This window comes from Sus scrofa, chromosome 1 (genome assembly GCF_054392235.1).
Source record: "Sus scrofa isolate SSC_HxYL_T2T_F1_AM1 chromosome 1, Sscrofa_HxYL_maternal_Yorkshire_Landrace_v2.0, whole genome shotgun sequence".
In the NCBI taxonomy this organism is placed as follows: domain Eukaryota; kingdom Metazoa; phylum Chordata; class Mammalia; order Artiodactyla; family Suidae; genus Sus; species Sus scrofa.
The window spans coordinates 168,991,185-169,005,200 of NC_139383.1; the positions used below are offsets into that span (position 1 = coordinate 168,991,185).

At 41.6% G+C, this 14,016-nt stretch overlaps 1 protein-coding gene across 1 annotated transcript in view; it reads right to left on the minus strand.

The window, feature by feature from the left end:
* Positions 1–7,212, minus strand: part of SERPINB5 (serpin family B member 5) — a 28,057-nt gene extending 20,845 nt beyond the window's left edge. The window contains exon 1 of the mRNA XM_021099575.2: positions 7,135–7,212. The gene's annotated coding sequence lies outside the window, so the exon portion shown is untranslated. The remainder of the gene's footprint in view (positions 1–7,134) is intronic.
* Positions 7,213–14,016: the final 6,804 nt, after the last annotated feature.

Genomic DNA, 14,016 nt, shown 5'->3' on the forward strand with positions numbered 1-14,016 from the left:
CAGAGGCAGAGATTATAGGAGCCACGCTTCTATAAGCCAAGACACCAAGGATCTCTGACAACATCAGGAGCAAGAGAAAGGTCTGGAACATGCCCTCCCCGAGAGCTTGAAGAGAGAATGGCCCCCAACACCTCGAGATTCCAGACTTCTGGCCTCCTGAACTGTGAGACTTTTAAGCCACCCAATTTGTGGTACTTTGTTACTACAGCCCTAGGACACTGATAGAATAAGTAATGCCTTTGTCAGGCACCTAGAACATAGTAATATTTAATAAATAATAGCCCCCGTTGGAAGTTCCCATTGTGGCTCAGCAGTAACAAGCCCAGCTAGTATCCATGAGGATGCGGGTTCAATCCCTAGGCTCACTCAGTGGGTTAAGGATCTGATGTTGCAGTGAGCTATGGTGTAGATCATAGACACGGCTCACTCAGATTCTGTGTTGCTGTGGCTGTGGTGCAGGCCAGCAGCTGTAGCTCTGATTCGATCCATAGCCTGGGAACTTCCACATGACGCAGGTGTGGCCTTAAAAAGCAAACAAACAAACAAACAAACAAAACCTGTTACTATTTTTGTTGTTAGCATATTACCTAAACAAAGTATTAAAGATCCCCTGAGTACCCCCCTTCTCTGAATTTTCAATCTCTTTGGGCAGATAGGTAGAACATAAGCGGCATGCAGGGCTGCCCATGCCATGTGAGCAGCAGAACAAGGGACAAGGGAGGAAAGATAAGAGAGAGGGCGGCTTCTGCTAAAAATACGGAGCTGGTAAAGTGGAGCTAGCAGCAGTGGGCCTCTGGTCTTGTCTGAGAACTCCCATTCTGAGGCAGAGGTTCTCCAAGTGGTGTCAGTAGACCCCTGACAATCCCTAAGACCCTTTCTGTGGATCCGTGAGGTCAAAACTACTTTTTTTTTTTTGGCTTTTTAGGGCCATACGCTTGGCATTTAGAAGTTCCCAGGCTAGGGGTCAAATCGGAGCTACAGCTGCCGGCCTACACCACAGCCACAGCAACACCAGATCCAAGCCATGTCTGTGAACTACACCACAGCTCAAGGCAACACCGGATCCTTAACCCACTGAGTGAGGCCAGGGATCGAACCCCCATCCTCATGGATCCTAGTCGGGTTCGTTAACTGCTGAGCCATCAAGGGAACTCCACAAAACTATTTTCATAATACTACTTAGATAACATTTGCCTTTCACTCTTTTTTTTTTTTTTTTTTTTTTTTTTTTTGTCTTTTCGCCTTTTCTAGGGCCGCTTCCCGCAGCATATGGAGGTTCCCAGGCTAGGGGTCCAATTGGAGCTATAGCCACTGGCCTACACCAGAGCCACAGCAACTCGGGATCCAAGCTGCGTCTGCAACCTACACCACAGCTCACGACAACGCCAGATCCTTAACCCACTGAGCAAGGCCGGGGACCGAACCTGCAACCTCATGGTTCCTAGTCGGATTCGTTAACCACTGCGCCAAGACGGGAACTCCTCATTTGCCTTTCACGCTTAGTCTCTGACAAATAGACCATGGAGTTTTCCAGAGGCTATATGACGTGTCTTCTATCAAACAAAATATTAGAGAGATTTGCAGAAATGAAAAACAATGTTCCTCCTCTACCTGCCTTATTTTACTTTAGAAAACAGTTGTCTTTCATAAAGATATGTTATCCGTGTCAATATGTAATGGTTACATTATTGCTATTTTTAATTAATTAGTAAATAAATATTTCAAAATTTTATCAGTTTTAATTTTTATTTGGTAAATACTGACAGATATAATGAACATTTTTAAAAAATGAAATAAAAGCTCTTTGGGATCCTCAGCAATTTTTAAGAGTGTAAAGGGAGAGGTGTGGCACAGTGGGTTAAGAATCCAATTGCAATGGCTCAGGTCCTGCAGGGGTGCGAGTTCAATCCCCAGCCTGGAGCACTGGGTTAAAGGATTTGGCATTGCCGCAAAGGCGGTGGAGGTTGCACCTGAGGCTCAGATTTAATTCCTGGTCTGTGAACTTCCATGTGCCACAGGTGCAGCCATAAAAAAAAAGAAAGAAAAAGAGAGAGTGTGTGTGTGTAAAGGGGTCTTAAGATTAAAAATTAGAGAAGCACTGTGCTAATGAAAGGTCTATCTATCTACCTAGTTCTAGTGCAGTAGTTACTGATGGATGAAGCCAGAAGGTACCTGATAAGTCCAGCAGTCAGGGCACGACCCTCTCTAGAAAAGCAGAGCTGAGCTACATGAACTCCTCAGGCTCTGGATGACCCCACAGTAGCATGTTTCTAAGGGGCATAGATGGAGATCACTACCCCTGTATGACTAGTATATATATCAAGGTTTGGAGCATCCCCCCTCAAGACCCTGAGCAGTCATGCACACAGACAGGAAGCTCAAACATGACATTGAAGGTCCTCACGTAGGACATGCTCCCTGGCATCAGACAAAGCATCACCACTCGAGAGGGCTTCCTTCATCCACGACCCAAGAATGCATTAGAGTCAAATGCATGAATAGGATCTCAGTCTTTCACCTTATAACGGAACAGAAATTCAGAAAGAAAAGATGGGAGAATAAGATCAAGGAATGGGCCCCTGGTCTTAGAGTTCTTCAGAATTCTCCCTTATGGGACATGTGGCTTGTGCATAGCATGGAATCAAAAAGATCATAATATATCTCAGAGTCTGTAAAAACACGTTCCTTAGCAAAAAAGCTCACTGGGCATCTCCAGTGACTGCTTCCTCCTTAGTTTTATGTCAAATTAGTACAGCTAAGGGAACTCATAGTCTCATTACAAACTGAGAATAAGGTAACCTGAAGTCAGGACAGGCATCCTTCATTTCTTTTATGGCCACTACCTTATTCTTTCTCTCTCTTCTGGGGAGGGCTCAGGGCCACAGGATGACAGTGTACTCCCAAGGGAAGCAGCGCAGCATGAGGTGAGCAGACAGATAGCTGAGAGACAGGAACAGATGCACATGGAGTGTTTTGACCTGTATGCTCATCACGGGGAAATTAAAAGAATCTTCTCCAAAGGTTTGGGGGATCCCAAACAGACTTTCAGGGCAAGTCTGGCTTTCTGCAGCAGCAAATTTGGCATTGATAATGCTGAGTTTCTCTATGACTTAAATTTAACATGAGCTATTTCTCCAGCAAATGGAAAACCCTAAATGATCTATTTTCTTCACTACATAAAGAAGCTTAAACCCAGGTCCCAATGAACTTTTCAAAGCTTCAACAACTCAAGGCCTAATCACACCAAAAATAATATGAAAGCACACCAACCGTGTTTTAACAAACATAAGCAGTTCTTCCCAGCATGTATTTCCAGCCACCCAAGGGGAAAAATTAGAATAATTTTCCATAATTTATAACAAACTTTAAAGTTTGACTTCTTTAGGGTGCAAGGCCTTGGAGTAACCTGCTGAGGGAGTTTGACAATAAACATTGAAAAGTGGATCCCAGAAGTGGACCAAAGGGTAAGGAAATGCCATCTTTTTCCCCTGAATGTTCATTTCTTTAACATTTTGAGATTCATTTCGTCTAACTGGCTCTATGTGAGTACAAAACAATGGTGGCTTTTGGTAGAACTAATTACACAATAGAATTAACACTGTGTTGCAATTCAAGGCTTAGCATCAGTCCCTGTTGGAGAATGTAAATCAAAGCATGCCTGACATCTGAGATGTCCATAGGGGCAAATGATCACCAATTAAGTAATCAATCAAATATTGCTTGGGAAATCTGATCAGTTGCTTGGTGATTAGTCCCAAGTGACCTAAAAACACAGTAATGCCGATCTGGTCTGAGGTAGTTCAATTTTGGCCACAGGCAATCGCCACCTCATGGTACTGCAACACAAGCATTTAAACAAATCTCAGCAACTTTAGCAATACACTCCCAAGAAAATAGGTCAGGTTCCTATGCAGATATTTTTGCATAAGCAAATACTACCAAAATTATGGGTATAGCAGTAGAGATTAGCAATTCCTATATAGTAAATTTATGTCTAATGATGTGTTCAGGGTGCTAAAATCACTGCAGATTTTTTTTCATTTGATAATCCTACTGTTACAGAGATAACTTCTTTCATTTTCATAAAAACCTTAATGATTAGAACAAGTAAAGAGAAATTTATTTACAGCTCCAATGTTCAAAACCCTACATCTTTCAGTCACTTATAATTTTAGAAGTCACTTTTATTTTAATCAAAGAAATGTGAGATGGAAGTTCAGGTAGTAATATAAAGGCAACAAACAACAAAAAGTTGTAAAAAATTTAATTGTAAAGTTGCTAGGTTGGTTCTTATTATTTGCAATATGTTCTAAAGTCATAAACCTTTAAAAGGAGGCAAGATCTTGAAATGGATCTGGTCTGGCCCTACCTCTTCATTTTACCTGAGGAAAGTGAGGCCAACAGAGATGAGGTGATTCTCCCTGGGCACCCACATGGAGAGTAAGAGTGGTTAAACCAGACCTGGCACTTACTTCTGTGTCCCAGCCTGGTGGTTCCCAACCACTCTTATCACCTTCCTTCTCTGTAATTGTGTCTTTGCTGGCATTTGTTCTCTCAGGAGTCTTTAGAGTTCTCAAAATTCTACACTTCCTGCATTGCCCCTCTAGAGATACTAAGATACTTTACATGTTGTCTTCTTTTTTTCTTATGTGTTTTCTTTTTTTTAATCAACTCACACCTTTTTTTCCCCTGGTTTTCCTACTTGAAGAAACAATTGTTCTCTTTCTACCATTTGTGTTGCAAACTATTAATATTATATGACTTTCATTTAACACATATTAACTGAGTACATAGTAATGGATAACAGGCAGTGAGCTAGACATTAGGAAATCAAAGGTGAACAGAGCATGGTTCCCAACTCCAAGGAGTGTTACCTAGTGGCAGGATATGTCTGCAGGTGTGATGGGTGTTTTGATGGGGGGGGCACAAGTTGTTATGCAGCCCTCAGGGGAGTCAGCACACTCAGAGTAGAAATCTCAGTGACATCTCCTCAGAGACAGTGACATCTGATAAGTCACACTAAGGATGAGTCCTAAAGAATAAGGAGGAGTTTTTCATGCAAAAATATGTCCTAGAGAGAACAAGATAGCAAGTAGTCCAGAAGGAATGGAGATGCCTGCCGTAGAGAGTGAGAAGGGGCCTGGAGCTCACTTCTCTGGACTGAGAGCTGCTCACTGGCCCTTGCTTCAAGATTTCTAAAGTTTTTAATGCCTCTAAGCCAATATTCCTCAAACTCTTCATCAGTAGATCATTTGGGTGAGATAAAGCCTCTTTGGTGGAGCTGGTTCTTAGGTAATCCCTTGAGAAAAGTTTGCCTCTTGTAACAACTGTAATGGAATGTCTAAAACCACTGTCTCTGCAGTTTGCTTTCTAACCTCAGAAGGAAAAATGTTGGAACCAAAGTAAGAAAATAGATCTTGCAATTTCTGCCGTATGAAAGAATATCTGAAGGATTAGCGAAATAATGAAATGAATAAATGTATATGAAAAGTGCCTTGTTAGCAGGAAAGGACAATGGAGCTCTTATTAATAGGTCAGCAGCTTAATTTCCAATGGGAAATTCTGAAATTTAATTAGGGAGCCTCTGCTCTGCTCAGATTTTCTGAGATATCATATCTACTCCCATCTATTTAGAAGCCTGATCTTGACCACTGAGCCATCCCACTGGTGCCTACCAGTAAACTAGAGTCAGACTTGCCACAACAGAATGATCAAGAGTGCTTAGACTTCATGCCCCCCCAAAGTTAACCCTCACCCCAAAGGGACTGAAGTGGCAGAATTCAGGATCTAGGAAGTAAATATATAAACCCCATGAGCTATATAGAGAACACTTTCTTCAGACAAATTTCCATCTCTCCAGCCATCCAGAGACATTAGCATGTGTTGATGGGGACTGAGGTTTGGACGCACCTAGTTCTATTCAAAATCTCTTCTGTGATGTAGGGGTGACAAAGCTGCTGAGAAAACCCATGGTGATCTGGAAAAGTCCAGGCACTGTGAGTTCGTTGTTCCCACTTCATCCTGTCCTATATAAGCCAGAGGACTTTGGACGCCCCTGCTCACCCACAAAATGGGGAGGCTAAGTTGAAGAATGTGTACATCCCCTTAGCTCTGCTAATCTGAGCCTAATCTGACTAGGCCTACAGAACAGGCCGGTTAAATTACTCTTTAGTGTGACATGCTTCAAGAAAGCCGTAAAAAGACTAGCATCTGTGAAGACGAGACTAGGAGCCAAACTATTTGAAAAGTCACACAGGAACACATCTCTGAAATCTTGTTTCAAGTATCCTGAAACTCCAGAAAGAGGGAGGGTGAATCCTTTCTGCCTGGAGGAATGAGATTGCACTGACTGGAGGCTTTTTTGTCTTTTTTTTTTTTTTTTTTTTTTTTTTTTTTTTTTTTTTGCCGTTTCTTGGGCCGCTCTGGCGGCATATGGAGGTTCCCAGGCTAGGGGTCGAATTGGAGCTGTAGCCACCAGCCTACGCCAGAGCCACAGCAACGCGGGATCCGAGCCAAGTCTGCGACCTACACCACAGCTCACGGCAACGCCGGATCGTTAACCCACTGAGCAAGGGCAGGGACCGAACCCGCAACCTCATGGTTCCCACGACGGGAACTCCTGACTGGAGGCTTTAAAATGCCCACCCACCCTCCCCCCAAAAAAGGCAATTCCAAAGTCTGACTTTCACCCTCAGTGCCAACCAGGAAGGTGAGCCAGACACCCATGTGCAGCTAACTTTCTCCAGATTTGAGGCACCACACCCAGAACCTAGCACCACAAAACTCATTCTGAGCTCCAAGGTAGGACTGAACGTGTCCTCAGAAATATTTCCTCCTCCACGAATCCCATCCAGTTTGGGCGCCCCCAACACCAAAACTTCCTGGCCTGCCTGTTTTTACCTTGTATGGTTAAGCCATTTTGCTCCCTACATGGCCTGACTGGTTCCTAAAAGACTGGGTACTGGAAATGTTGTCCAGTAGGGAGCGGTAGCCGTACTGAAGCCAACAGCCTCGCCTTGAACATAGCCCTTACGTCGACCTTGTTCACCACCTCAAATCAGCTCCGAGAACTATTTGTTTTAAGACTTGCCCCAAAGAAGGAAATTACCAGCCTGCTACCTGCGCTTTGCTTACCTGAAGTTACAGCGATCCTGGGAAACGCACAGCCAGGGAAAAGGAAAGCCAGGTGCACAGAGACCTTGATGTGGAATCAATTCTGTGGGACAGAAGCCGGGGAGCTGGCTCCCCTGAATGCCAGACCTGGGCCACGCCCATGGTGACCACGCCCAAACTCCCCTCCCTCTATCCCTCCCATTTCTGCACTCTCTCCGCTCTTACTCATGCCTCTTGGCAGCTTCTCCAGGATTTAAAAAAAAAAAAAAAAGATTCAGTCTGAAGTTGCTGTTGTCTGCACAGCTTCTAAAGGCCTCCAACATGCTCAGGCAGGACAGGGCTGTCGGTGGATCCTGCCTTGGGCTGAATATATACATGAGGGCAAACCAAATTCCACGTGGGACCTGAAGGTGAAATATTATATAAAATAGAAGGAATGGGCGGTGGTCACAATAATTCATGCTTCTCAAATACGGTGGTGGCACGGAAAGCATCCTCATCTCCATAGCTCATTCTGCAAAGAGGTCAGCAAATAGTAAATAGAAAGGTGATCACAAAAAAAGAGAATATATAAATGAAATACCTTCTAGTTGGCAAAGCACGCAGTACCAAATGGATGGGAGAAATTGTTGACCGGGTTCCCAATAAAATGTGGTCATTGGGATGACACAGCTTTTCTCTGAAATCTCTTTGTGGAGCCTGCTCTTTGCGTATTCCAAAGTTCTCCTCCCTTCCCTAAGCTCCTTCTTTTAGAGGGACCTACTTCCTACCACATCTGTTCTCAGAAAAGGACCTGAAACTGAGCTAACTACTTATCTTTCATGCTCATTTAATATTCCCTGTGGCTCATTTACCATGTTGTTTCATAATAATCTATTTTACTGTTTGATCTCCACTGTTTCACTATGAGAATCTTAAAGGACCAAGCCTCACTCATTTTGTAACGCCAACACTTGGTATGGTAATGATTGACAGAGTGCAGTCAAACAATGCTTGTGGACTAAATGAATGAGAGCCACTCATTTTGCTAAACTAAGAGTGACTAATAGCTTCCCTTCTCCCCATGCCCTGGGTATTTTATTTTGAACTGGGATCAAAGCCATAAGCTAAATGGATTGAACTCCAAAAGTAGAATTTCAGGCATCAGGGGAAAAGTGGACGCAAGAAGGTCAGAAGAGGGTGATGTTAGCAGGATACCTCTCAAAAATGACACTGTGCATCTATTGTGGGAAATGTGGGTTTAGGGGCCAAATCATAAGTTTGGAAACTGACTCGTCCACTCATTCATTACTTTAGAAATCCCAGGCAAAGCATTTTACCTCGCTGGCCTCAATTTCCTCATCAGTAAAATGAGACACATCTATACATGAAAAGACAATAGGTATAAAGTGTGTGGCACATAGCATGTGATTATTATTACCACTTTGCCTATTTCTCAGGCAGGCACAGACTGTGGGAATAATCATAATGGCCAAAAGGCTGGTGCAGGATACTCACATTTAATTCACTACAATCATATATTGAATACCTGCTGCATGCTTGCTATGGTGACCCAAAGATTTTAAGAGACTCAGAGATCCCATCCTGGTTCAGCGGTATTGAACACAATTAGTATCCATGAGGAGGTGGGTCCAATCCCTGGCCTCACTTCGTGGGTTAAGGATCGGCATTGCCATGAGCCGTGGTGTAGGTCACAGACAGGGCTCGGATCTGGCGTTGTTGTGGCTGTGGTGTAAGCCAGCAGCTGCAGCTCTGACTTGACTCCTAGACTGGGAACTTCCATATGCTAAAGGTACAGCCTTAAAAAGATTTAAAAAAAAAAAAAAAAAGAGATTTTAAGAGACTTGCACTTAAATCAGAAATCTTTGTCCAAAGACATCCTTTTGATGTCTGAATTCCTTCTACAACACTCCTGTTCAGGGCTTGTCTAACACGGGCAGAAACACTTCCAGAGACAGGAATTCAGCCATAACTAAGGAAGCCCAAACATAACTCTGACTCTTGGAAACAGATATTTCTTTAAAATATTTAGTAGGAAATGATATACCTGCCTGTAGGAGGAAGTATTTGTCCTATAATTCCAAAAATACTCTATATTTTTTTCCCTTTTATTTGCCACAAAAAAAAAACATGTTAATCTAGTTTGTATTTAAAAGTAGATTTGAGGGGGAAGGGAAGAAAGACAGCTTAAAAAATGATTTCTCCATTCATTCATTGTACAACTTTATCAAGCAATGATTTCCTCTAATGCAACAAGAGTAATCATCAGCTCAAATATTTAATAACCTAGGAGACTGTTTTGTTGGTGCTTTTTCTTACCTGTAGGTTGCAACACTGCAAATATTACAACTTGATTACTCAGCATTCTGGCTGGGGATGACTTGACACACCCAGCCACTCCCAGGAACAACTCAAAGGAGCTCTGTTACAACACGCTTAGGATCATTTCTCTCTCTCCTCTCTCTCTCTCTCTACTTTTCCAAGAGGATTCATTTCAGCCACAAATTCTTGAGCACTCTCCCCAAATACCCACAGATCATTAAGTGTTTTTTTCTCCTGCTGATAAGTGTGATTCCCACAGTACATGATAGCTCTCTCATACAACAGATGAAAAACCAGAACCTTACACGTTTCCAACAATGTGGAAGTTCCTGTCGCGACTCAGTGGCAAGGAACCTGACTAGTATCCATGAGGATGCGGGTTTTATCCCCGGCCTCCATCAGTGGGTTAAGGATCCGGCATTGCTGTGAGTTGTGGTATAGGTCAAAGACATGGCTAAGATCTGGTGGTGCTGTGGCTGGGTGTAGACCGGCAGCTGTAGCTCTGATTAGACCCCTAGCCTGGGAACTTCCACATGTCGTGGGTGCAGCCCTAAAAAAAAAAAAAAAAAAAAAATTACGGACATCACACAGTAAGTATTCCCTCCTAGGCACTGAGGAAAATTATTGCCTTTTTACATGTGGAGAGATTAAGTCAAGAAAAATAAGTTTCTGACTGAGACAGAAAAAAAGTTTTTCCAAATACCAGATTTATAATTCTTAACCATAACTATGTCCATTTTGAGAATCCAACAGCTTTATAGGCTTTCATGTTTTTTGTCTTATCATCTTTAAGTGTTTGAGAAGTCTAGAATTCCATCTAGGAAAAATTTTAGATAACCTGTTTTGGAAAATACATGAATTTACATGAGATTCTACAGAAGTAAACTTGTGGGTGGAGGGAGGACTAAGACAGTGGGAAAAAAAAAAAGAACAGGACTCCAGAGATAAACCACAAACAACCTGATGGCCTAAGGGGCATAATTTGCCTTTAGAACTCTTAATACTGTGTCTAAAGCCATATCCAAGCAGAAAATTTAATATCACCATCACTTAGATTTGGTTGACAAATGTAGGAAAAAGAAACGTGACAATGTTGGAAAGAGAATCCACCTTGGAGTTGATTCTGAGCTACACTCCACTGATCATCGAGTATTAATCATCAGCAAAATATTAAACATCTCTAGACCTCAGAATCCTTCAAAGTAAAAGGAAGGGAGGTGTTGGACCTGTTGTTCTTATGTTCCTTTTGGATGTAAAAAGTCAAAGAGTTAAAGCCTGTCTTTACCCAACCAAAAAGAGTTCAATTACTTTTGAAAATGGATAGCATGGAATACATTTAGATGTGACATAAAAATGAAATAAAAAATAAACATATTAGTTTCTTAATGATTGGGTTTTAATTCAATAGGTAACAGAGCTAAGTGATCTGGTGACTTCACATTCAGTTGTTCAAATATTTGTATATATTAAAGATGTTATGAGTTCCCTGGTGGCTCAGAAGGTTGAGGGTCTGGCATCATCACTGCTGTGACTTGGGTTCCTGCTATGGGGCAGTTTTGATCCCCGACCTTGGAATGTCCATGTGCCTCAGGCATGGCCAAAAGTTTTCTTAAAAGATGTCATAATTTTCTTCTCATCTATAATTCTTTTTTTCTGTTTTTGTTTATTTTCCATATATAATTCTTATAGGACAAAAAGAATAAATATAAGAATCAAAATGGAAACTTTCCAAAATATCCAATAGAAATAATAATTTCAATACAACTGGTAGGAATGTAAATTGCTCAATTATTACTTCTGGGAAATAATTTAGCAATGTGTTACCTTTTTAATATTCATCTCTTTCAACCCAATAACACAGCTTTTAGAAATCTTTCTTAAAGAAATAATCACAGACAAGATCAGTGACTAATATACAGAAATGCCCATGATAGCATTATTTATTAAAAAAAAAACCCTAGAAAGTAGCTGAATGTCCATCAACAAAGAGATAACTAAATATTTTCTAAGAGTAAGATTAAGTTGCATAAAAGTAGGTTAAGAAATATATATGACATTTCTGTTTCATGCTTCAGAGCACTTAAAGTTGTGTGATTGGTATTAAGAAATTACATATGAGTGTGTTTGTACTAAGAAGACTTAAAGAGAATGCACAACATAATTTTAACAGTAGTTATTTCTGAAATTAAAGATGACTTTTATTTTCTTTCTGTTTTTTCCTATATCTTCCAAATTTCCCACAGTCATTGTATATCATTTCTTATGATTACAAATTTCTGTTTCATGACAGGTTATTTTCCACAAGCTGTCTGCCACAACTGGGTCTTAGCATAACAAACCTCCAGTCAGTTAGTTACTACTGTGTTTTATAACTGATACCTCCTATTTTTGTTGTTAATAAAGGGGTACACAAGTCAAAAGGGTGGGTGTTATGTTTCTTAAGAAGGAGAAATTTTAGAATTTTGCTTGATGAGATCTAGCCGCCCAGCAGAAGCTGGTGCTCACCCCTCCCCACAACCCCCACATGCCAGCAACAACCCGGACCCCTTTGAGATGAGCCAGGGTTGCCAAGGAGCTGGGGCCAAGGAGCTGGGGCCCAGCAGCACCTCGGGAAGGGTCCCAGCCCCAGGAGGGGAGCACAAGCGGGAGCAGGTCTTACCCTCTTTTTCCTCCTTCTTCCTCCTCCATAGCACGAGCCTACACCTGCATGCTGACTCATTGGCAGCCTCAGCACCTGGTGCTATAAAGCATTCGAGCAGAAGTGATGCTCAGCTGGAAAGGAAACCTGGCCGTGACCAACCTCAAATCCCTTGTCCCCCACATGGTGAAAACTAAGCCCAAGATGCTTTGGGTCCCCATTTCTTAAAGTGATGTAAGACTTTTTACCCTATGCCTTGTCATAACCATTTCACCTAAGTTCTACTTGTATTCCATTTTATAAATGAAAGGGAGCGGGGGCGGAGGGGGGGGGTACCACAGAGGCACAGGGCTGGTAACTTTCCCCAGGTCCCAAGGTTAGTAAATGATGGAAGCATATTTAAATCCAGGTGGTACTCTTCATATGTACATAATCCAGTTGTATTAAACACCAAAGTCTTGTGTTTAATATGAGATTAAATGCACCCACTTAATGTGAGATGTGGGCTATATTATGTGGAATAAGAGTACTCCTTCCTTTAATTAGCATTAGTTCTATGTGATTACAGGACCACTTAAGTGAGAGAAAGAATGTAGGAATTCACATGTCTTGGAAACATGAAGTCAACTAGCTCACGCAGAAAGGAAGGAAATTCTCAAGGAGGTTTCCAAGGAATTTAGGGGTAAAAGGAGCAATGCAGGACTCAACCTACACTGTGTGTGTAAAGCAGCATGCTGGGCCCTTCAGATGAGAACTGGAAGTCCTGGTCTCTACCTCCTAAGATGGGATTTAAAGGTGATTCCTTCCATCCAGTGTCCTCAGGTCCCCACATCTAGAGGACTTGAGATTTGCTTGTTGTAGCTCCAAATCCATTCAATGTAGAAACTTAAGACTAGACATTTCTTCACTCTGCCCTATTTTGTACTTTTGCCCCTTCACTCACATCCACTTATGATGTGCATGTGAACCTGGTCCCTCCCTAGACCCTAAGCCACATGGAAAGCAGGATCACATTGTATCTATACATCCCGACTCCCCCTCCTAGAACTCACGCAGTACTTTGCAAACTGAACATTAAATAAACATGTCTTACATTGGTGAAAGGACACAGGAGTGGATAGTGAGTAGTAGAAAGCGATAAATTATTTGTTGGAAGGGTGTGGTACAGACAATGATCATTATGAAAGGAAGTAATGTCCACTTCCAAGAAAGGGAGTAGATGGTTGAATATTCTGGAAGATAAAGAATTAAAAATTATAGTAGGTAACTCTAAGTTTTCTTTTTTATCCAGTTAGATCAAAATATTTATGCTAATAAATATTTAATACATTATTAATTATATAAATTAATTTATTGATTTTAATTAATAATTTATTTATTTACTAATAAATTAATGATTTGTTAATACCATTGTGCCTCAGAATCATGTGGAGGTGGGGAGTGGAGAATCGAGAGATGAGATACTATCAGATTTAAATCCAGTCCCAAATCCCCAGAGACTGTGATTCGATGGGTCTAGGCCCTGGAATCTGAAATCCTTCCAGTGGTTCTGAAATGGTTGTTAACAGACAACACTTTTAAAATCACAGGCTTCTGGCAGATCTCACACTAACACAGGCCATCCAGTAGTTAGCACTGATGCTGACATGAGACCAGCTGGTTCCCAGCTCTGCCGTTTACTGACTCCATGGCATTGAGCAAACTACTAAGTCTCATTTTGCCTCAGTCCTCTCATCTGTAAAATGGATGTGACATTAGCAACTCCTCATGAGGATTAAATGAGATAACACATGTGAAGTGCTTCGAATAGTGCCTGCCACCCATAAATGTCCAATGAATGTTAACTATCATGATTTTTACTCTCTAAAAATTGTAGTGAAGTCATAAACCTCAGAGAGATTATTTTTACCTGGACAGTAGATATAAAGAAACAAAAGTAGGTC